Below are 23,861 nucleotides of genomic sequence, written 5' to 3' on the forward strand. Positions count from 1 at the left end.
AAACATCCAGATCCAGTGAAAACAGCTCCCTGTTGGTGACTTTGGCAGTCATGTTGCTTTCTTACCTGTCGTCACTATGAAGACAACTTCGTGTTACATTTTCGCCCTCGGTTAATGTGCTAGTTGACGACCACTCAAAAAAAAAGAAAAAAAGAAAAGAAAGAAAGCTGACGTGTAGGCTCGCCACACATTTTCATACATTCCACTTTTATATAACGACGAAACAGAATGTGTGCGTTTCCCCTCCCTTCTATGACAAAAATCTTAAGAACAATTTGTTACTTATGCGCCCCCCCACCCTCTCTGTCTTCCAACCCCTCCCGCTGAAAATTATGAACACTGAGCCGCACTCACATTCTTGCGCACGGCCAAGCGAGGAGGCGCCTCCGCTCTCGTCCTGGGCCAATGGCGCACGCACTCCCCTTATCATACTTATCCCTGGCTGGCCAATGGGCGCCTCGAACACAGGCTCACATGACGCCTTTCTGTGCGCTCCCTGTCCTCTCAGCGCTCAATCCCAGCGAGTGCAGGCATCACTGAAGACCTGACACCGGCGGAATCGGACGTTCGCCGTCCTCGGCGGGACGCACCAGGTGTTGTGTTATGCAAACTTCACTGCCATCCGATGACGCTGTCACATCCCGTCGACGAGAATGACCCCTGGCTTTGTCTGAGGAGCACACTTGGCCGTCTCCAAAACGCAGAGTCACAGGGGCAAGACAATAACGCCCAGAAGTTATAGAAATGAATTGTAAGTATCGACAAAATTTTACTTCCCGTCTTCTATTCGCTTTAAAAAAAAATACGATGATAACAATCCTGAAACTATTTTATTTTCTGTTTGTAGCCGACTTTGCTTTTTCTTGATTAAATTTTTGTTGTTTTTAGGATTTGCGATTGCATGTGCCACTTTTGCGCCGTTTTCTTTCTGTCCCTTTCTTTTGGTTTCCAAGCAGAATTAAATACATATTTTTTAAACCACTTCATAGTCTTATTTGACTTTACCTGATGCTCGGATGGTGTTTGACTTCGCTTATATTTCTCCTCTTTTGACGTTCTTTGCGCAGTCTGTGAATTTGCTCATTGTGAATGTGGGGCTGTCTCAGTGCAGGGCCATAGCATGAAATATAGATAAAAAGCACAGGGTAAACCCGCTGACCCCGGGCAGGCAGGCAGACAGACTGTGCAACCGGTCCGCACGACTCAATGAGGACAATCGGGGGTGAGAGAGGGGAGGGAGAGCAGCAGCAGAAATAAATGGAGTACTTGAAGCGCACTGAAACAGCGCTGCACTTCACTTCAGCCCGCGGGGCAGGATAAGGGTGGATCTTCAGTAACGTGTTTTGTCTGTTCAAATGTGATTAAACAAAGAAAAATTATTTTAAAAAGTACTTAAAAAAAGGTAAATAATTATTGAAGAGGCTTTTTCTACTTAAATTCCAGCAAATTGAATTTCACATTCTGAGGTCACATCACTCATTGAACCCTTTTATTGATTGGAAATTAGGGGTGCTGGGGTCAGGTGGGGTGCAAAATTTATGTACAGGCAGGAGTCAAAGCAAAAAAAAAAAAAAAACCCAAAAAGGTGCCTTCAGATTGTTTTTTGTGCTTTACGCCAAGGCAGGGGAAGGGAGGGAGAGAGTAGGGGACCGGGGCCATTTGATGTTTTCAAAAGGTTTCAGATGGCTTTAATTAGGACCTATAAAAATCTGTCTGCCCCGTTCTCTAAGGTAGCGCTGTGGAGTACCAGAAGGGAGGGGAACTGGCAGAGGAAGAAAAAAAAAGAAAGAAAGAAAGAAAAGCAAACCGACACAGAAAGTCGCTTCAGCAAAGGATCGTCTAATCAAATTTTTATAACCCTCCTCTTCTCTTCTCCCTGCTTCCCTCCCTTGCCTCCCGCCCTCCCTTCCTTGATGCTGGTGGTATGTAGGCAGCCCTCTTTGTCTGGCTGCTGTGTTATCCCCCCCCCTCCATCCCCTACCCTCCACCAACCTCAAACTAACTATTGCCTACAGTTGGTCCGACCCCAGACACCTGAAGGCTAGACATAATGATCAAGAGAAGTTCCAGTCTGTCTGGAGCACAGCCAGCGGTGTTTAGGTTTTCTTCTTTTTCTCCTCCTCCTTTTTTTTCTTCTTCTGCTGGCGCTTCTTTTGCTTGCTCCTCATCCACAATCAGCTCACGCTATGTTTGAGAGTTTGCGTTGGTGTCTGTGTGTGTGTGTGGCTGGAGTTATGTTGGTTTTTTGCTGCTGTCACTGTGTAGCATATATGGATATTGGATTGACTGTGGGTGACTAACGGAGTTGCAGTCTCCGCGCTAAGGAGACATCAAAGACTTTTTCTGTGTTCTATTATATATGTGTGTGTGTGTGTGTGTGTGTGTGTCTTTAGCTATGCACCTATGTATATAAGGAGCAAGATTTCGGCTATGTTGATTGGTGAACATCCGGAAGTTTAAGTTCAAATAAGTTATATCACCTGGCTCTTTTAAAATTCATTATATCGATTGTGCTCGATCGCTGTTTTTCCTGTACCACCCAGAGGAATTCTGATGCAAAGCAAGATTTATTATTAATGAACAGGAACTGGGTCCTTTGATGTTAAAACAACAAACATAACATATAATTTCTGCATGATTATTCTATTTTTACCATCTCAAGGGCTTCAGACGAGGCTGCGAGACGTTGTTCATGGTTTCAGTTCTGCTGACTCGGTTGTCTAGTCACCGAGGTTATGACGAGGTAGCATCTGAAGTCTAGCAACATGAAATGCACAACTCCAATTAGAAGTTGGTGGAAGATATTTCAATAGATTAGATTAGATTAGATTAGATAGAACTTTATTAATCCCTCGGGTGGGTTCCTCTGGGAAATTCGATTTCCAAAAAAGCACAGCACCGACAGAAGTTACAGAGTTACAGAATATTATATATATATATATATATATATAATACACACACACACACACACACACACACATATATATATATATAAATACAGAGACAATATAAATAAAATATACGAAGGGGATAAATAGAATAAATAGGAATAAAAATAAAAATACAAGTGAATTGCACATTTCAAGTATTGAGTCTATTGCACTGTTGACTATTTACAAAAAGTATTGCACAAGGTATTGCACAGTGAGGTGAAGAGGCACTACAGCTTAGTTGTCCCCCCCTCCTTTGTCCTCCTGTTTCCCCTCCCTCTCCCCTCCAGGGAGGAGTTAAACAGTCTGATGGCGTGTGGGACAAAGGAGTTTTTAAGTCTGTTAGTTCTTGTCTTGGGGAGAAGCAACCTGTCACTGAACAGACTCTTCTGGTTGTTTATGGCCGTGTGCAGAGGATGTCTGGCATTGTCCATAATGTCCATCATAATGTCCATCAATATCTCTATATCTTTGACACAGTCATTTATGGAAGTGTCTTCCTTTTGCACGTCTTTGTTTTGTCGATGTGTGGTGGTTAGGGATTATATGGCGCGGCTTATAACTGGATAATGAGCTAGCTCGCTTTATGGAAAATGGCTGGTTGAAGTCTTTGTTGGGCATCAGTGGAGATTGTGGTTGAATGCGGCACTTTTGAGTTGTTTTTCCCATTTTTGATGAAGTTGTTTGTGAGAACATTATCCCTTTTAGAAGCTGGACTGGCTCTAAGAGCAATGTAATCTCCCCAAATGTGACATTTTGAGGAGCAAGTGCCTGTAAAATGTACACACAGTTTTCAGCTGAAATCCTGCTACTTGTCTGTGTGTGTGTTTTCTGAAAGCCGACTGTGTATTGTGGAATCAAGAAGATTGAGGTTGCCTCTTCTTTCGCCACCAGCCTTTTTGAAGAGGGAAGTAATAAAAAGCTCAATGGGTGCAACAGGCTGTTCTTCCCGCCCTCGTTTTGAAGCTGTCTACCTGGAGATGAATAGGAGGCCCTTTGTAATGAAAGGGGAGAAGAGAACATTTTATTGAAGGCTCTGGATGCAGGAGGATGCACTATAGCTTGTAGATGGCGCATTTGTGTCAGGTTACACAGTTGTACTGCCCACCAAACAATGATTTATTGACATATGAATAATTATTATTTAAGATTCTTCACGGGGGTACAATTTCCTCGACATATCAACATGATGATCACGACTGATGGAAATCTATTAAGCCCCAAGTAGGTGAAAGGAGTATTATGTAAACATTATCAAATGATTTAGTTAAATCCTGCTTGAGCACCTTACCTGACAATGACGCCGGAGAACCACAAAGCCACAGAGTTTTCGGTAACCACCTTTATGTGTGAAGGAGTGAAGTCACAGTCAAAAATGGCGGAGTCATTCAATTACCGGCGTCCCCTTTCCTGGGAAAAGTCCCGAGTTGCGAAGAGGTTAATTGTTTTCGAATCTCCATCTGAGGGGAGAAAATGGGTGAACGGGAGGGATAATTGAGCTGCTGATAGTTGAGTGGGTTATGGATTACTGTGCTTTTCTACAGCAGAAAAAGGGAGGCGACCAGGAGGGGAAGGGGGGAGAAAGAAAAGGGAAGGAAGCGGTGTGAAAGGCCCGTGTTATGCGATGCAGCCGCAGGGGTCGTCTGGCCCTTCTTGGGAAGAGGAGAACTTCAATCCTGTTTAACCCGTGAGGTGACCCTTGGCCCCTCGCATACTCCCGCCTGCACCAGGTGCAAGCCCTCACTGCTGGCAGCTCATGCACACACTGCAAACTAATTTTTCACACACTCTGCAAGCACTGGGGGAGAAGCCATATGAAAATGTGGATCCCTTTTCACCTTTCCACCCCCCCAAGCTTCTTTTTCTTCATGCCATTCTATTGTCAGGGGTTAAAGTTACAACCAGGATGGGAGGGGGGTAGCTAGAGCCCATCTTTCTTTCTCCTCTTGTAAAATGTGTTATAACTAAGAAAACGGGAGCCAAGATGATTCGACGTGATGTAATAATAATCACAAGAGTGTTAATCAGAGGGATGTCATGTATAATTACTGCAGTGTTTGATAACACCGCAGCAACCACCTCGGGCCATTAGCGAAAGTTTCCTGTTATTATTAATGGGCGTTAATAAAATACAAGAAAACCAGCATGGAGCAAGCCCTTTGCATGGCCCACTGGTTACAACACTGTAAGGTTAACGAACCAATTTACATACTTCCAGCTACCGTCTGGGTGAAGTGACAAGGCAGACGCTCCCTACTCTGTGCTGTTGCGTTATGATGTTCAATATGGAGGAATGTGTCAAGTCTGAGTCTGTTTCTTGATTGTGAAGTGAAAATCAGTGCTGTAGAATCTGAGGTGGCTGCTTTTGTTGTACGTGTTTAATTTTATTTGAACCCATTTACACATAGCTGAGCAAATGTTGTCAATTGTACCCCCAATCTCTTATCTTTTGGAGGGGAAAAAACAAAACGGTGTGAGTGGTGTCTTCTTGGCTTCAGGCAATGAGAGTCTTGACAGGGGCGAGCCGCAAAAATCACTAAAGATGATGCTGGAGACTGGGAGGAAAAGAGGATTAGTATCTGTCCACCATTCTACTATTTTCATCTGGGCGATCACATTACAAATAGAGCCTTCTCCAAGCACAGGAACAAAATGAGGTCTGTTGGTGATCAATAAAGCAGTGTGAAAGCAGAGGGATGTTATTAAAAAAAAAGAAATCAAAGGCTCTGGCTGGCATGGCCATCATCTCGACCAGTCTGCTGGAATCAGATAAGGGAATGGGGCCTTGCAGGATGGGATGTTTGGCCCCTGGGCAGCTTGAGATGACGAATATCCCTGCCACCGGCACCCATTGCAGACTGATTCCATCTGCAAATGGGCAAAATCAAAATGTTTTAGGATCTTTCTGGCGTCTCTAAGATATTGTAATTGTGAAAGAAAGGCCGTAGGTAAAGATGAGTAAATAGGGACCCAGTGTTTAATCCCAGTGCTGGATGTTCGGGAGAAACTACGCAGTTATTGCTGTAACTCCGCTATTGTCCTCCATTGGCTGATGGCTTTTTACCTCATGCTTCACTTACATGATTTAAAGAATATATAATCACGGCTGTTTTCCGATGACAGTGTGTCAGAGCTGGTGCGAGTGTTCGTCTCAGATTAGCTCTTTGTGCCACGAGGAGAGAGGATAGGCAGGGTGTGGGGTGGCGGAGCGGGGCACAATACCTCCACAATCCCAGTTGAAAGAAATCATTTGCACAATTTTATGAAAGCGGTATTTGTCCGGTTGGATGGTTCTATCAAAGCCCAACAGCCACGGTGGAACGTGATTTTTTAAAAAAAATGACATGGTGAGCTACAAAGCCGGCAACATGTCGGGTTACAGTCATTTCTCAGCTGAACGCTCTCCAGGTAAATGCAGATAATGCGCTCTCGAGTTTCTCTTTCTCTTTCTTTAAGAAGTCTCATTTCTACAGATGGCTCTGAGCTGACACCGTAGCTGCCAGAGCTTCTGTTCTCAGAGCTAAGCTTGCACAAAATTTATGTAGTGAAGATGAAAAGACATCATGGCTACACACTCTACGCCTGTAAATTAATCCCTGGAAAAACTAACTTGGAAAAGCAATGAGTTTCTTGTTCTTACAGTATTATCAAAGCCCTTTCCCCCCCTGTACTCACGCCACAGATGCTCTTTATCTAAAACACTTCACAGTCTCACTTTTAAGACTTTTCAGTTTGAATAAGATGGTAGTAAACTTTCATGAGAAAGGTAAGTGTGCAGCAGATGTAACTAGATGAAGCGTGTCATTTCTTTGGAATTTGTTGTTCACTTGCAGTCATAAAAGATGACTGGCTTCTGCCCCTGTTTGTCTTCAGTTTCAGAACCCCCCTCCCCATCCCCAACCCACCTCCCTGCAGCATTTCCTGGTGACTCACTTCTCTTCGAGCCATTTATGCTTACAAACTTTGTGAGGATGAACCACGCAATTCTTGCGTTTTATTGTCCACGAGGGACCATTGGGCATAATGAAGTTCTGTTTCCCAGCTTGAGTTTGGGAGGCTCATGATTACAAATGCTCCTCTCATTGTCTCCCATCATCTCCTCCCTAATTGAAGACAATATAACGAGACAATGGGGTCTCGCTCATCACTCTGCGTCAATGGCATGCTCTATGGAACGTGCCAGTCTGTTAAAAGCGCGGTAGTGGAGGTGGGCGGCACACATGTGGATGGATACTTGAATGTGCATGAGCTTGTTTAATTTGGACCAAGAAGAAGATGGACAATTAAACTACAGCTCCCAGTGGGGCTGTTCATTTTGGTCAGCTTCCCCACGTCATGGCTGCCTGCCCTTGTAAACGCTCCTGGATGTGTCTGGGTTCATGCCTTGGGAGGGGGGAGTTGGGTTTGTGGGCGGGAAGGTCTGTCTCTGGAGGGTTGTCTCAGACGATTAGGACAGCCAAGTGAAGAGAGTCCCTGAGAGCCTGGCCCCCTTCACCTCCCTAATATACTCTGAATAAGTTTGTCTATACCGTGCGTTTGTTGTGGTGATGGAGGCGGGTGGGGGTCGTGTCTGGCCATGGTTTAGTAGTGTTTGTCATCTGCCCCCTTGAGGCCTCTATCGGCTTCTTTGTCTGAGTGTCAGACGTGCAATGTCAAACGCACAATGTGCCTGTGCAATCAGGGCGTATTGGGTTAGGACGTGACACTGGAATTCATCTTCTTTTTTTCAGTGTTGACAAAAGTCAACTTACTATTTCTCCCATTAGTTGTTTTTTTTTCTTAATATACAATTTTATGCTTACTTTATGGACAAAAATCCACAATTCACCCAAATACTGATATAAAACCACTTCATAACAGCTGCTGCGTCAGATTTTTTCCCCCCTCCGTTCTTTACTTACATAACGCATTTTTAATGTATTTCTGTAAATGACTTGCAAGACATAGATATAAAGGGACTACGAGGATATTCTCAGAATATTATCAGTTAGAAGCATATTGTTATGAGTAAACAGTTGGCTTTGTTATGAGTCACTGAAGATAAAAAGGGAAAAAAATTGCTATGTTAAAGTGGTGCACGGTTCGGAAAAAACTCTTTACGGCTTTTTTTTTGCCCCTACTAATTTGAACAATAAGGTGTTATGCTTTTTTTCCCTTTTCCCCACCACTCTTAATCTTGATTTTATGTGTGGTTTCTTGAAAAGCCAACTGAGAGATGAAGGAGAGCTGATGCAAGCCTAGTTGACGCTGTTGTTTCGGTAACTTTTAGAATTTGCGGTATTCGAAAAAGATAAATTGAAAAGTCTCGATTCATAAAAAAGCAATCTGTGTTATGTCTAAAAGCATTAGCAGAATTTCCTTTGAATCGAGGCTTAACACTCGCTTCATAGCTGTTCATACAAACAGTCCTATTGTTTGGTGGCTACACACATAATCTGGAGACCAGTTTAGTGGTCTCAAAGGTGTCTCTATGGTTTCACACAGTGCATCTCTGTATGAAATTTGGAAGAAAGATTCATTCATCTCAGCACAATGACTAACATAGAGGGCACTGAGTCCCAGCCAAATATCACAAGTTACATTGAAAACAAACAAAATGGCCTTGCTGTATACTGAGGAGACAAAACGTCCCAATGACTGATAACAGCTCTGCAGGATTTGGGCGCTGTGGGAGAAATGGCCTCTGTGGCTTTGCATTCAAGTCATTTGGCCATTTGGAGCACCAGGAAATGACACGCATTCCTCATTCCCAGTACCAAAATAAACTCAAATCTAGCTTCCTGCTATTTGTACACAATTACTTTTTCAAATTTCATTGATAATGACTTTGTTAGAAAATGTGAAATTGATGCAAAACACTGGTCTTGTGATTAAGAGTTATTATTTCCAGACAGCTTTCTACCATAACATAATGTTCTGCAATATATATAGTTGTATGGTTCAGTAGTAAACTGATATGAATGGTTGTACAAATCTACTGTATCTTAATAGAGTGACAGAAGATGCTCAACATTGAACAAAAGCAATCATGCTGACTGTGGGAAACGTTTTGGTTTTCTAACGTAAAGCCTGCAACTCGGTCTGACTCAACACGGGACCCTGCAATGACTAATCACATGACAACTTAACGTTGCTTCAAATGTGCACGTTGTAAGAGTGTACCTTCCTGCTCTGCAGATGAGTAAATGCATCAGGAGTTTTGATGACACCCAGCAAGCTGTTCTTGATCACTTTAGCCAATGCAAGCTTTACACAAGTGGCAGTTTTAGGCATCTCTTCCGTTTGTGTGCATTTGACAGAAAAAAAAGCTTAAAAATCTGCCTAACCTGATTTTGGAAGCTTGAACATTTTACACTTTATTTGACTGCACCTTAAGGTGTATTAAACCCATTTTGCATAAAGATTTTTTATATCTATAACAGGGTGTAAATAAACACAACAGTGGCAATTAAGGTGTGTGTTTCTGAGCAGTTATGTGTTTGTGTGTAACTATTATCTAGGGCTCAAACTGACCAATAGGGAGATTTTCTTTGGCGCTCCTCCTGTATCCCCCTGAAGATGAGGGAGAAGAGTTGTGATACCAAAAAGCTGCTATTTATTCTGTGTAATCTGACATACATGTTAGACCTCCAAAATCAGATATCCCTCCAGGCTCTTGAAGTGATGAGAAAATAATGCAATTTATTAGAATAATGCTTACACAAAAACAAATGTAATAACTCCTTTGTTTATTTCCTTCCCTCTAACTTTTTTTTCCCATTGGAGGTAGAAGAAGGCAAATCCAGTGTTGATGATCTCTATGTGGGCAGGAAGCCTTGAAGGTTTGCATCATGTCTGCCACGTTCTACCCGAGGGCATTCCAGCTTTCTTACACGCTGAAATTTGCACACACACAAACACACGACGCTTGCGCACGCAAGCTACCGTTTTCCCTCACAGCGCAGCAGGAGTCTGTCTTCATCTGTCCTATTGATTAATGAAGCAGGCGCAGCGGGTGTCGGAGAGAGGCAGGAGCCTAGATCAAGGCTGTGAGCTGCATCACTGGCATAGTCACGCCACACAAGTGCACGCGCACAGGCGCTCGTACGCACACATTAGCACGCACTTTTGCTGTCTCTGTCATGTTCTCTCTGTGTCTGTCACAGCAGACACCGTAGACACAGGCGGCCGTGACACACATGCATACTGAGAGACATGACACACTTGTCATTATAGCTCACAGATACGCCACACACAAATTCGCTCACACACACTCGCTCAATGAATTAACGTGGCTTGGCTGTGCCGGTCGCCTAAGCTGGAAAGGCGTTTTCTATAAACATAATGTTTGTAGATTAGTTGGGGTTAATGATCCACAGCCTGTGTGTGTGTGTGCGCACATGTGGGTTTTTGGCTAAGTGTAAAAGGTACTGCTCTACTGTGCTGTCTCCCTCACTTCCAAATGAGACATCCCCCAGGCACCATTACAAGAGCAGTATTTATGCTATTAGGAAACTGGGTTTGCAGCTCCAGCAGTGGTACCAGAATGAAACGGCTAAAATTATGTCTCAACTAACCTCACTGGGCAGGGCCACTATTTTCTTTGCATAAATGAGAAATTGCGCATTGTGTACTTAGAGGCTATTTTTAAAAATGCCCTGTTGGAATATCATGCGCATTATTTCTTAGCCGCATAAATGCAAAAGCCAAGGAACAGAGCCGTTTTTCTTCTTACCCGCAAGCATTGGTTCATTCAGAGTAGAAATAAAGATCACAACTTCTCTTTTCTATTTTTACTTTGTGTTTTAAAATTAGCCTCACTGTTCAAACCAGAAATAGACCTTTTGTAAAGGCTTTCTGTAAATTGGGATTGGTGGATTCACTGAGGGTGTGGTCCCTTCCAGCCAACCTTCCTTTTTTCTCACAAATGGTCTCTTCTGCAATGCCAAATGGACAGATAAATAAGAGCAAATGACTGTCAGGCCCCTACAAATTTTTTTATTTACGTCCCCCCCCCCCCTTCCCAAACCTGCGCTTATCCGCCTTCGCTCCCTCCCCTTTCTCTTCCCTGGCGTTCCTGTTGAGGCATGCCTCCATCCCGGCCAACCAGCATCATTCAGGTCAGGGTGAGGGGGCAAAAAGAGACGAGGGGAGGAGGACAAACAAAGGAGCACTGTTACTGCCATACTAGAGAGCCGACACCAGACTGGAGGGGTGTGGTTGGAGGGGTACAGACGGAGAGAGAGAGTGTGACTGAGGAGGTTTATCATTAAGAAAAGAGATTAAAATGAATGGGAGGGGAGCAGGGGTGTCTGCTCTGTTCACAGTAATAAAGAGGACAAGCAGTGCCAGTCTTTTTTTTTCTACACACACATTTGGCACAATCTTAGCTGTGTGTGTTTGTGTGTGAGTGAGTGAGAGAGAGTGTGATAGGGGAGGGATGGGGGTGCATTGTTTTCTGGCTATTGTACAATATTTGCTTAACCCTCATGTTTTATCTGTGCAGCTGCATGCTACAAATGAGATGCAGAAAAGAGTGTGTGCATGTGCACAATAGTGGCTGTCACAGCTGTTAGCAATTTCATCACACACATGCACGCAAACAGATTTTTTTTTTTTACAATGCTTGTATAAGTAGTACAGCTTAAAAAAATCTAAATGTAACAATTGCAGGTCAAACAAGTCAAGCCGAGGAGAGGAAAGATGAAATAGACAAAGTTAGACAAACTGTTAGTGGCTAAAACGATCGTCATTGTCATCATCATTGCATGGCTCTTCTCTTCCACTGGTTGCCAGTCAGTGTTTCCTGACCCCAACTTGAACCTCATTTCCATTTGCACTGATCTTTCTGCTGAGTTCAGTATATCTCTTTTCTTCTGGGTTTTTCTTTTGTTCGGTTACTCAACACTTTGGAATTCCACATCACAAAACATATCTCGACTTCAAACACTTGCAGTTTTTAGGTCGTGAACTGAACCGATTTCTAATCACTTATCTTGTTCTTTAAATTCGCTGTATGCCATGAGTAAGAAAATGGTTACAGATAACTCAATTACACGCGAAAGCTGGTACTCCATAAGGCCCGTCTGCTTTGTGGAGAGTTTTATTTATTTATGGGTTTTGGGATTTTTTTTGAGTAGGCTCCATTCCAGTGAAACAGTTTCTTAACTGTTCGTATGCACTTTGTTTTTCTTCTTTTGCTCCGTCAGGTCGGGAAAAGAGCTGGAACGAGAAGAGGGGTGCTCACAGCGTTAGCCATCGATGCAGAGTGAAGGAGCGGGTAGAGGAGCAAAAAAGACAAGTGAAAGAGGTAAGGGAGCTCAGTTTACTCTGGAGGGGGGTTATATATTGTCTTGTCTTTGTATCTGTTACCTTTTCATTCAGTTGCCTGAGTCAGCTGTGCACCTGGGGTGAGTTTGATGTTTGCATGTTTTTGTGAGTTGTTTGAATGTGTCTGTTGTATGTATGTATGTGCGTGCATGTGTCCCTGGTGTCAGACCCCAGCCACCATTTGAAGAACACATCATCCTGTCTGAGTCATCAACTGCCTCCCGATCTTCATTCCCGTCTTTATCTTTTTTTCCTCTAATGATCGTTGCTCTCTGCTGATGAGAAACCCACCAGCACATCTGTGTATACTGATATTTATTTTAGGAATGAATCTCTCAGAAAAGTAGAAACTTCCTGAAAATGTTGTTTGTACCTATTAATAGTAAAAAAAAAAGTATTTTCTTAAAATTCTACAACTATTTAAAAATCAATGTCTATTTGTATGAAGGAACCATTTCGATCCGCACTGAAGAAAGGTTTCGTGGAATTACAAAGCCTCTTGCGCCGCATTTCCATTTCACGCCGTGCAGATTTGACTCTTTCTCTTCAGCGGCCATTAGACTAAACAGTCCTCTTTTCAGGGATGCCACCTTCGCCGTCTTAACTGCGTTTCAGCTGTTCCCGAAGTGAGCAGCCTCTCGGAGAGTAATCTTCTCACCCTCTCTGTGTGAGGCTGAAGGCAGCACTAAATCATTTTCCACCATGCAGTCATGGACAGAATGGCTGCCACCATGCACAGATAGGGGGATGGTTAGAGAGGAGAGGCGCCGAGAGGAAAAAGAAAATGTTGTTTTTCTCAGTTCTTGCCATCCTCTCTTCTGATGAGACTCTCTCTTCTCTTCTACATCAGTCTTCCACCCAGACTTTACAATAGCAATGTGTGAATTGTCTTCCAGTATTTTAACATTACCTATCAAAAAGGTTCCTTACAAAAGGCAAAAAATTCAATTCAGAATGCTTCACTTCATTTCACGTCAGCCTGATCCACCTTCTCTCTGATCTCTCTCTCTTAGTTGCTCTTACCTATTTCTCCTAACTCCTTTTGGTTCTTTCCTTGTTGAATTGTGTCACTTGTGTAGCTCTTCCATTCGAGTTCGCACTGCTGCTCTGACCTGATCTATTTTCTACAACCACCACCATTTTAAAGGACAGGATATGCTGATGAGGATAATTTTGAAAGCTATTAGTTCGAATAGTTAAGGGGGGTAGAGCGTTGGTTTAAATAAATGGGAAGCTTTCCTCCAAGTGGTCGTCGGAATTCCAACAGTAATCAGTTGTAATTATTGCGCTTCCTTACTTTTTACATGTCTGTCCAAATCACTCCAGCTGGACCAGAACAAAGTGCTTTAAAATGGAAGTGGTTTTGAAGCTGTTTCAAGAAGGAACATTATTCTTCTGATGGATGTGCTACGCATTAACCATCTGGGATTTTGAGGGAAACGCCATTGTTTTAGGTTACTGGTCAAATGATGCAAGGAAGAAAGAGAGGAAAAAGGTGAAGGATGTTTTAAGCAAATATCCAGACATGCCACTACCCCCCCCCTCTTTCTTTTTTTCTTTCCTACCAAGTGTGTCTGCCCTCTGCTTCTGTGGAATAGGACCTTTCAGGAGCAGCCGAGTCTATCTAAGCTGGCTTTAAAAGCCGCAGGACAAGCACCAGCATGGTTCTCTGTCAGTGTCCATTTGTGTATAAGGAGGTGGGCTGCCACAGTGTGTCACAAGGTTTCATATTTCAAATATATGAACGAGAGAATGACGGCCAAATGAGTCACTCCGTCATGTCATATTGATTCAACGCAGGACTCTGGGACAGAGCGAGTAATTGTCAGTTTCACACTCACGCAAAATAATCAACACATGATGGACAATAGTTTGCAGCGGTGCGGGGAGGTGAGGGGCTTGGACACACTGCGTCGGAGGCGACCATGAAAGCCTAACAGACAAGTGTCGAAAATGGGACCATTTTTATCCACACAAAGAACTCCTCAAAACAACTTGCTCTTTTTTTAAAACCATAGACACCCCGTCACCAATAAAACGTAATATGAGGAGAATTCTGAGGATTCGAATGAGAGCCTTTATTGAGTTTTAATGGAGAATGCTGTTTCAAAATGGATGGATGGATGAAAGATTGATTGGGGGGTGATGATCAGGCAGAAATGGATAAAAATTAAAACAAAAGAGGGTGAGAAGATGGAACAAGAAACAAGACAGGAAGAGGTTGCTGGAGAAATGTCAAAGCAAGCATGGAGAGTCCAAAAGTAGACAAGAAGTAAAGAACTGGGGGGGGTGTCCGGGGGCAATGCGGCAGTGCCTCTAATGTCTTTATAAGGTCATAAAATACTCTACTTCCTGGCCTCTCTAATTGTGAAGAATGGGATGGAGGTGGAGGGGAAGTCTCAACTCTACCTGCCTACTAAATGAGTCCCCTAAATCTGCTCTTGGCCTTGGGAGCTTTCTATAGGATCGCTATGCCAGCAACATGGATGCAGAGGGGGATGATTTCTGAGAAAGTCTATGTTCTGATAGTCTTTATTGCTCTTCTCTTTAAGATTAAGATAGAGAAAGACAATGTAGAGAAATGCAAAGGAAGAAAGAGTGAGTAAAGTACTGCAGCCTGTTTTAATGATCTTTGGAGATGCGTTGGAAGGAGGGTTCGAAGAAAAATCCAAACAACTGAGAGTAAGAATGTAATGTACTTACATACAGTTTTTCAGAGAGAGAGAAAAAGAAAAAACCTTGTGAAGTAAGAGTGAGAAAGAACATAGAGGTGGAGAGGCAGAAGATTTTATTAACTCTGCAGGGATAGACTGTAATGGCTATACTCCCCAAAGTAGCTGTAATGCTGAACTCTTAAAAATGTGAGAAGTTGCTCTTACCATCGCTGGAAACGAAAACATTTTCATTTCATAAACTGTTTGTCTAAGGGACCCTGCCCCAACCTCTAACCCACAAATGAGCACAGTAATGAACAGAACCTTCACTGCAGAAGAAAAGTTAGTTATTTTACAGTCTAGTGAAAGGTACAAACTAAACTTATCCCCAGATAAGCTCAGTTGTTCTTGAAATTGGGAGCCATTAATATCACTGTTTGTTTTGAAGTGAGATGGCATACATTTGAAAATAGCACCAGCTTTGGAGCTTTGGAACATGAATAAGGAAAAGATATATATATATATTATATCTTTTTGGTAAAAGATATACAGCTTTTACCAAAATAAAAGCTGTAGAACAATGTACATTTAGATATGTAATATTTAGGGAAGCCAGATGTTGACATATGTGATGTAAATTAGGGTTGAAAGACAAAAGCTGTATTCACAGATTGAAATAAAAACAGAATCTTACACAGTCACAAGCTATGTATGTTTTTTTAGTGTAATTTGTATATCACTAACAGCCTGCTATCATGTGTCACTGCTGTGTTACCCACTGCCATTGAAAAGAATTTAAACTCTGCTATATAACAATCCTTCACCATCACCACACATTTGAATCTTGTGGCTTTCCCTTTTCCGTTAATGCAGCCTATATACTTGATATTTGAAATGAATGGTAATTTCAGGCATTGTGAATTTGTTTTTCAAAATGTAAAATTCCAGTCTTAATCTCTGTCTTTTGTGAGTGACTTAGGAGTTTCTAAGCCGTGCGCCAAACTTTTTGCTTATTATCACGTGGGTATGGATCGGGGAGGGGGGTTGTATTGTGACTAAACTTGCTACACTACAGGAGCTGTATAACAGTTGCCTTTTTTGTTACTGGGGTTTTATCAGTGGGTGAGAGAATAAAATGGAGTCAAAGGCAACCCCCTAAGCTTTTCATAATGCGTTCCGAGAGGAGACAAAGGCCCGTATTCACTGCTGGGTGTCGATAAGACCTATCATTAGGCTGCCATTGGAGGTATTACTGGCACACACAAACACACTTGCACACATATACGGAGTGCAGCAGGGCGCTTACTTCTGCACCCTTTCTCTCTTCTTTTTTCCCCCTTTTTTTTCCCCTAAAAACACACACATAAATATTCCTATGCGTGCCAGAAGTTAAAGAGGCAGCCGGGCTCACGGTGAACCGAATAAAGGCAGACGAGTGGACCCCTGCTGCTTCCCCATCGCAGCTGAATTCACTCACATGGAGGGGACATCCACTCGGCTAGACGTTGCGCAGCTGTAATTTTGTACGTCTAGTAGCAAATGCTAAAAAATATTTTTTTTAAATGTATATATTTTGTAATAAATCTATCTAAGCTTTATATGCTCTAAAAAGAAATATATGCCATTACATTTATAAAAATTGGAGAAAACCAAATTAAATAACAATAATGTGTTATTTTTATTTATAAAGCTTGTTTAAAAAATGACTTACAAAGGGCCAAACCACCTTTAGTCCTCTGATGCAATATTTAATTTTCAAAAAGCACGATCAAAATAACTTGCAGCTTTTTTCACTGATTATTAATGCTCTTCTGCTCTATGTGCAGCCCCCCCCCCCTCCAAAAAAAAAACAAAAAACCAAAACAAACAAAACAAACAAAAAAATAAAAAAAACAACCCACTTGTGTTTGCGCTAAAGCAGCAACACATTGGTCGTGTTTCGAGGTGTATTTTTGTGACAAACTCCTACCAAATGCTTAAATGCTTAAAAGCAGTTGAACAACCAGTGGAAACTGCCTGATGATCAAACTCCTTGTTTACAGTAGTGATGCTGTTGCTCCAGAATGAATCTGTTATTCACTTACTAATGATAAAATGCTACACGTAAGTACATTTACTTAACTAGACAGGTGTAAAATTAGGTGCTGAGGAGGAGTTGGGCTTCCCATTACTGTTTTCCCGTATGTGCGTGTTTGTGTGTCTGAGTCTGAGAAGGAAGATGGCACTGCTGTCTAGTTCCGAAGTAGATGATGGACTGTAGCTCGTATTCCCATTCCCTCTCATTAGCTCGGCCCCTGAGAATATATGAGGTTACTTACCTTCCCTTGCTCTCAGTTCGTGGCCAAACGCCAAGCGTCGGATCAGGGTCATTAGCCTCGCTATTTGGAACAAATGGCCTTCGATAGTATCTCAGCTATAATACAACAGGAGCAGATTAACCCCTTGATCCTTGAAGGATAGCATGTTGAACACATTAGGACGAAAGCAGCGATCAAGGCGGTGATGATGTTTATTTTTACTATCATTATTTGTCTGTTTCTGGCCTCTTTATTCATGTGTTCTTTGGTTGTTTTGAGGGGATTTTTTTTCTTATCTCTCTCTCTCTTTTTTTTTTTTTGGTTGTTGTTGTTTTTTGCAGCAGATTTTGACAGTTGGAATCTCATTGCATTTCAGCTAAACATCACAGCTGTTTGCCTGAAAACAAAAACCACAGAGAGAGAAGTGGGCAGACGATCAAAGCCCAAGGAGGATTTGTCTGGCAGATAGAGGCTGGGGCTCTGCCTGCGTGGACTCTCTCAGCACAAGGTTGCCCCCTCATATCGCCAGCTTGAAAATTAGAGCTCACGAAAGGGAGCAATGCAGTCACAACAACCTCCTCCCTATTGCAGTTGCCTTCTTAATACATTGCGCGTGTGCGTGCGTTTTCTTGTCTTTTCTCCTTTATAGCCAGGTGCCTGACACTACACAGTTTTTTAGTGCAGTATCACACCACTCGTAGTACTGTAAATAATTCACCTGACTGATTTTGAAACCCTTCGGATTTGTTATGAAAAGAGCCCTCTACGGGAAATTTGGGATTATTTCCAAATCCGTAGGTACAAAAGGAGATAATCCATGACTCGTTTGTGTTTTGAGCCGCCAAGGGAAAAAAATGCAGCATGCTATATGTTTATTTCTGTCTAAGGTCACCAAAACCATCTTTCCATAAGGTTCCTTATGAGGTTTGTGGCCTATCGGGGGGGGGGGGGGGGGGGTGTCTTCTGATGTCTGTTTTGAGCAGAAAGACACACCCAGAGGATGGATATAATTAAGACTAGTGCCTTTTTGTGAGTAAGGAGGGTGTTTGGATAACTGCTCTGGGTGGTCTAGCACTACATGTCTCTACCAGTTTTATTACAAACAGACACAATGCGGTAAGAACACACATGCATTCTAAGAAAGCGGACAAAGATTAGCATGTACTGTGCAACGTAAACATACACGTGAAAACAGCCATGTCGCTGGTTTCCTGCTTCCCTGGGACGTTGTTTGAGCATGGCACAGCAAATTTAAAAGAAAAAAAAGATGAATTGATCAAAGCAGCGGGCAGACATATGTGACGTTCAGGGATGTGCACTTAAATTTACACTGTTGCTTTACAAAGATCATCACATAGCTAACTTTAGCTTCGCCCCAACCATCACTTTGGCAGTGAATAGAAGCCAGATGAGCCAGAAGGGGATCATTTATGTACATAAGGTACACACAAAAACCATAAATGCTACTCTGGAGTAGATTGAAATATTTTATTTTCTTAGTGCAATTATGGAGCTTAATGAACCTAAGACAAAACCTAATTAAACTGTGGGATTTTTCAGTAAAGAGCCCTGGTAATTGTTTGCATTTATATAATGCTTTTCTGGTCTTAGTGATCGCTCAAAGCACCACTTTGTACCAATAGCACATTGGGTACGATGACACTTTGATAAACACATACACAGATACACCCACATTTTTGGTATTTCAACTCAAGGGAGCCCAATAAAGGCTAAATTTTAATTTAAGACTTGTGACTGAAATGTACAGTTCGCTGCTTTGTCAACTATCCGATAAATCACTGTGGAGTTTAAAAACTGTCATGCTAGCTAACCGCTTGATGACAAACTATATTAAGGAGGAAAATCAAAATATAAAGAAGTGCTCTCAACCATATAAAAGTTAAACGTCTAATTAACTCTTTTAGAAACAAACTCTAATTTATTCAAGGCTTTCTTGTACTTGGTGGAAAACAAAATGCAATGCCAGTCAATCCCACAACAAGGGCTTTTCTACCAGTCACTTCTGATTAATAGCGTCTTCTTGTTAACACATAAACACCGCGTCTACCATCAGACCCTCAAACGTCTGTTAATTTGCAGCTTTTTCCCCCCTTTGTGTGAATTGGCTCATTTAGTCAGCAGGGAGAATGCTGATCTTGTAGCATTGGGTTTGAAAACACATGGGTGGTCCTGCTTTCTTTCTGGGTTTTTTTTCTCTTCCCCAAATGTACTGAGCATAAATTTGTGACTCCATATAGGGACTTTAATGATGAGAGTACTCTCCAGGGTCTCGTGAGTCTGCTTACTGGAGCAATAAGAGGGAGATGGCAGTAAGAGAGGTGGAAAAAAATACAGTGAAAGAGAAATGGAGAGGTGGGAGCAAAGCAACGCACCCTTAAAAACCGTCCAGACAGAAATAGTAAATTGCATATTCTCAAAGATGCAGGAACTGCAAACGGGTAGGAGGGATTTCTCCTTCATTTGTAGTGAGCAGCTTTCCTCTGCTGCACTGTTTCACTGTATTTAACATCAAAGCAAACTATGAACAATTGAGGCAATTTTTCATTCGGCCAAGGTCAATCATTGTTCTTTCTCTGGGAATGTAGATCTGGCTGCGAAATTCAGAGGAACCACATTTCACTGGCAAGTCTATTTTAGCAAGCCACCTTTTAACTAAACCGCTGAGTGTGTGTGTGTGTGGTTTAGATTGTACATGTAAAGAATCTTCAGGTCCATTTATTAAAGCTGCATTGTGATTTTTTTTAAACCATAGTTTTAATTAGAGCTGTGTCTAGACTGCTTTTAATAAAACCTGTGACTTATGTATGTAATATGAAAGGAAAAGCAGATACTGCATACAGTAAAATGCCACACTTGAAATTGACCTTAAATTCTGCTCGCAAATTTATACAACCCTAATCCTGGATCAGATTCAAGAACCAAAACTCCACTTGCCATGTTTACATAAACAAAAAGGGGAACTGGTTGACATATATATATAGTAAATGCTTAAACACTGAATATTTAGACACAGAGATATATTTAGACCTCAGCTCTTGTACTTGCTAGATCTAACCACGACCACATGAACTTTCTTGCCAGGAACCAAACGGTTCTTGAACCAAAGAATATAAAGCTAAAAAGGACTCTGAGAGACTGGTTAAATCTATGAACAGCAGGCAGCTTAAAGAAGTCATTAATACAGCTAAAGTAGCTTAAAAAAGGCATTTATGAATATGTCTTCCATGGGAACTTTGATGTGTTTTTTGACCACAAATGAACAGGCAGCTTTGAGAATACACAGAGTGACTCATTATTTGTCTCAATGGGAGTCCAAATGGCACTTGAATCAAAGAAAACATCAGGGTGTGCAGAGAGGGAGGAAAAAAACGGAAAAACACAAAACATGACTCACTAATGAAGAAACTGAGTAGATGCAATTTTGAAAAACTACAAATAATGTAATTTATGCTAACTATGTTTAATTTCTTGGTATTGTCAGATGATATTACCCAGTGCCCACATATGCCATTATTAGCGTAGTCATAGTTTCATATTCTTTGGATGACTTCTTCTCGTTAATTCGGCTTTTTGATTTGCCAAAAGTACAGAAAGTAAGTTCTGTAAAATGTAGGACTGGAGTTGAATTATCAGGACCAACATCTAACTACACACACACACACACACTGTACACTTGAAACAATGTTAACACAACAAAACACATTTTTAATTTTTTTTTCTTTTATTCAAAATTCCCTGATATTGTTTAAAGCGAGCAAACCAGAAGAAGAAAAAAGGAAAAAAAAAGTATAAAAACATATTAAGCTTAATATAAAAATATTTAATTATTTATAGGTTTGGCTGAATTTTACAGAGTCAAAGTCCTTTTTTCCCCCACCTTTCCATCTGGTCAACCTAAGATTTTCTACTCAAAAATTCTTTTTGATAATTCATTCTGCCTCCGTGCACATCCCTCTCAGCCCTGGTGTGTAGAAATGTCAGACACCAAGATTTATAAGGCGTTACATTCCCTGCCGTCATAATGCTGAAATTCTTTCATGTTGTGGGCATCACATAATCACTGATATATCATCTTTAGTAAAACACATGTAGAGGCTACCCCAGCACATGATCACAAGCAGGTTTCTTTTTTTTTTCTTTGACAGACTCCAAAGTGACTTCAAAAAGGCTCGTTCCTCATATCCGTGATATCAGGATTCTTGTACTTCAGGCAACAACATACTGTCTTTCTTTCTTTCTTTCTTTCTTTCTTTCTTTCTTTCTTTCTTTCTTTTTAAACACTTACTTTCAACTCATTTATTTTCTTTCTTCAAGATGAATCATGTATTAATCTACACACATGCTGGCTCTGTGTCATTGTTCCTTAAGACCACCCAGAGTGTTTATATGAATCGGCTCATGAGTGGGCTCTTTTTTTTGTACATAAAAAATTGTGTTGGTTCTTTTTTTATTTTTTAGACGGGGTTTGGTGACGTGCTGACGTATTACACCTAATAGTGTTGACACATCTGTCTGCGATGTTGAATCATTTACGACATATTTCACCACCACAAAAATATTTTTGGAAATGGAGGCATATATAAACTAGTCAGTGTGAAAGCGCCGCAGTGGATAATAATGCGGGAAATAAAACCCCGAAACACTGTGTCGATTGCAAGAGTGTGTGTGTACGTGAGTGTCTTCCTTTTTGAATGTACGTGCATCTGTTTCTTTGTGATTCATTCACAGAGATTACGCATCCGTGTGTGTGTGTGTGTGTGAACTCCTGTGAGTGTGTGTGTGTGACATTTTAATGACAAGCTTTACCAAACAACACCTGAATTTATCCTATGCTTTCTTCTCTGTTTGTTTTCTGTCCAGGTCCAGACTTGAAGGAGGCACGCAAGCACAGAGACACACACATAATGGCACCTAGAGGCTGTCTGCGGTCTACCACCACCCTACCACACACACACACACACACACACACACACACACACACACACACACACGCATGCCAGTTACGCTAAAAATCTGAACACTGAAGGAGGATCATTATGGCCTCCTTCAGGAAGCAAACAATGTTTTCTAGTTTTCTTCTCCAAGGAGAGAAACATTGACAAGTTATATTCGAGAAAGCTACAAAATTCAGTCATTTAAAGAGCTTTGTAGTTTTCAGTACCAGCACTGTTAAAAGCTGTTTTTTGGTTTGATTTAATGCGAGATGTAAAAAAACAAAACAAAAAAGCTTAAATGTCAAATTTAAATTCTCACTTTTTTTATTTCTAATTTTCCAAGTCTTTGCTCATGTCATATCTCATATCATTTGCGATTTGTCCACATGTGCTTATGCCTGCTTCGTTTTTCAATTTCTATTTTCATCAGTCAAAACCCATCCACACAAGTCAAATTTAACAGCTGCACCACATATCCCACAAGCCCCCTAACCCACCCTGTGTCCCTCCCAGGGTTCCCAGCATCCTGCTTTGCACACACTACCAAAAACCCAGGCATGCTGAAATTACAGTGTGTGGAGGAGGATTGTGGGAAAGTGTTCCCTCCCTCTAACTCTGTATTTGCCCTTTTCTGTTTTTTCCCCCTTCATTCTGCTACAGTTTCGGACGTGTTCGGCTTAGTTTGATGTTCGGTTAAGTGTCAAACCGAACGTTAAGTTGCAATTTGCATCAGCAGTAAGGGTGACTAAAGTTCAGCGTGAGATTAACGAGGCACGAATGTGGCGCTAAATAAGATTGACCCTATTGTATTGATTAGTCTACGGCTAGGGTGATAGTCTGTCCTGTTCTGATACCGTCAGGGAAACGGCGTGTTTGTGCATTTTATGAGCTTGCACGCACACAGCTCATTAGCATATAAAGATTAATTCATTTGGTTTGATGTTCTGTTCAGTATGTCTTCAGAATGTCACACTGAGGTATGTGTGTTTGTATTTATACTACAAACACACTCAAATGTAATAGGATTTGTGTGTTGAATTCAATTTGCGAGGTTAATAGAAGTAACCAAGAACAGTGTTGGACATAGAGTTACACACGATCTGCTGCCAGCTTGCAAATAACTGTGATTTGCCAGATAAAACCAAGTAGTGTCAGCTACAGAGGCTTGAACTTGTATTCAGCAGAAAATCATTGGATTATGCAAAGTGCAGTGCTCCTTGAATCAGTTGTGGCATTGTGCTCGCGGTTTGTAGCTTCAGGTTAACTGAAAGCACCGCCCTCGCACCGACCGTGTTCCTAACCAGCTCTAATGATACACCCCATCAGTTCAGCTTCGCCTGCACCGGGGTTAGCTTGGTTAACAGTCGGCTGAGGTGAAGCGTGAGAGTGTGTGTGTGTGTGTGCCAGCTATTAAAGCACTTCAGAATCAGAGTGGAAAGGACTCGCACTGCTAATGGACGTGTCTATTGATGTTCCCATTTAGCGGCACACTGTAAACGATAGGCCAATGATTGTGTTCAAGACGGAAGGAGGTGGAGGAGGATTGAGAGCTGTTTGGCTGGGCGATGATAATGACAAAGAAGGTTATTATTTGGCGCCCCATGGAGTCTCTCTGGGCTTTGTGTGTGATGGGGAGTAGCGAGAGAGGGTGAAGAGGTGCACTCTTTCTCTCTGTCTCTGTCTCTCTCCCTGCCTACTAGCTATTATTCCTTTCTC

At 41.8% G+C, this 23,861-nt stretch overlaps 1 long non-coding RNA gene across 1 annotated transcript; it reads left to right on the plus strand.

Moving 5' to 3' along the window:
• The first annotated feature begins 373 nt into the window (after positions 1 to 373).
• LOC309689442 lies at positions 374 to 22,451 on the plus strand. Its single transcript, XR_014271377.1, has 3 exons — positions 374 to 751; positions 12,119 to 12,219; positions 22,072 to 22,451. It is a non-coding gene; the product is annotated as an uncharacterized lncRNA (long non-coding RNA).
• The last annotated feature ends 1,410 nt before the right edge of the window (positions 22,452 to 23,861 follow it).

This window comes from Aulonocara stuartgranti, assembly GCF_965226115.1.
Source record: "Aulonocara stuartgranti genome assembly, chromosome: 15".
Lineage (NCBI taxonomy): Eukaryota > Metazoa > Chordata > Actinopteri > Cichliformes > Cichlidae > Aulonocara > Aulonocara stuartgranti.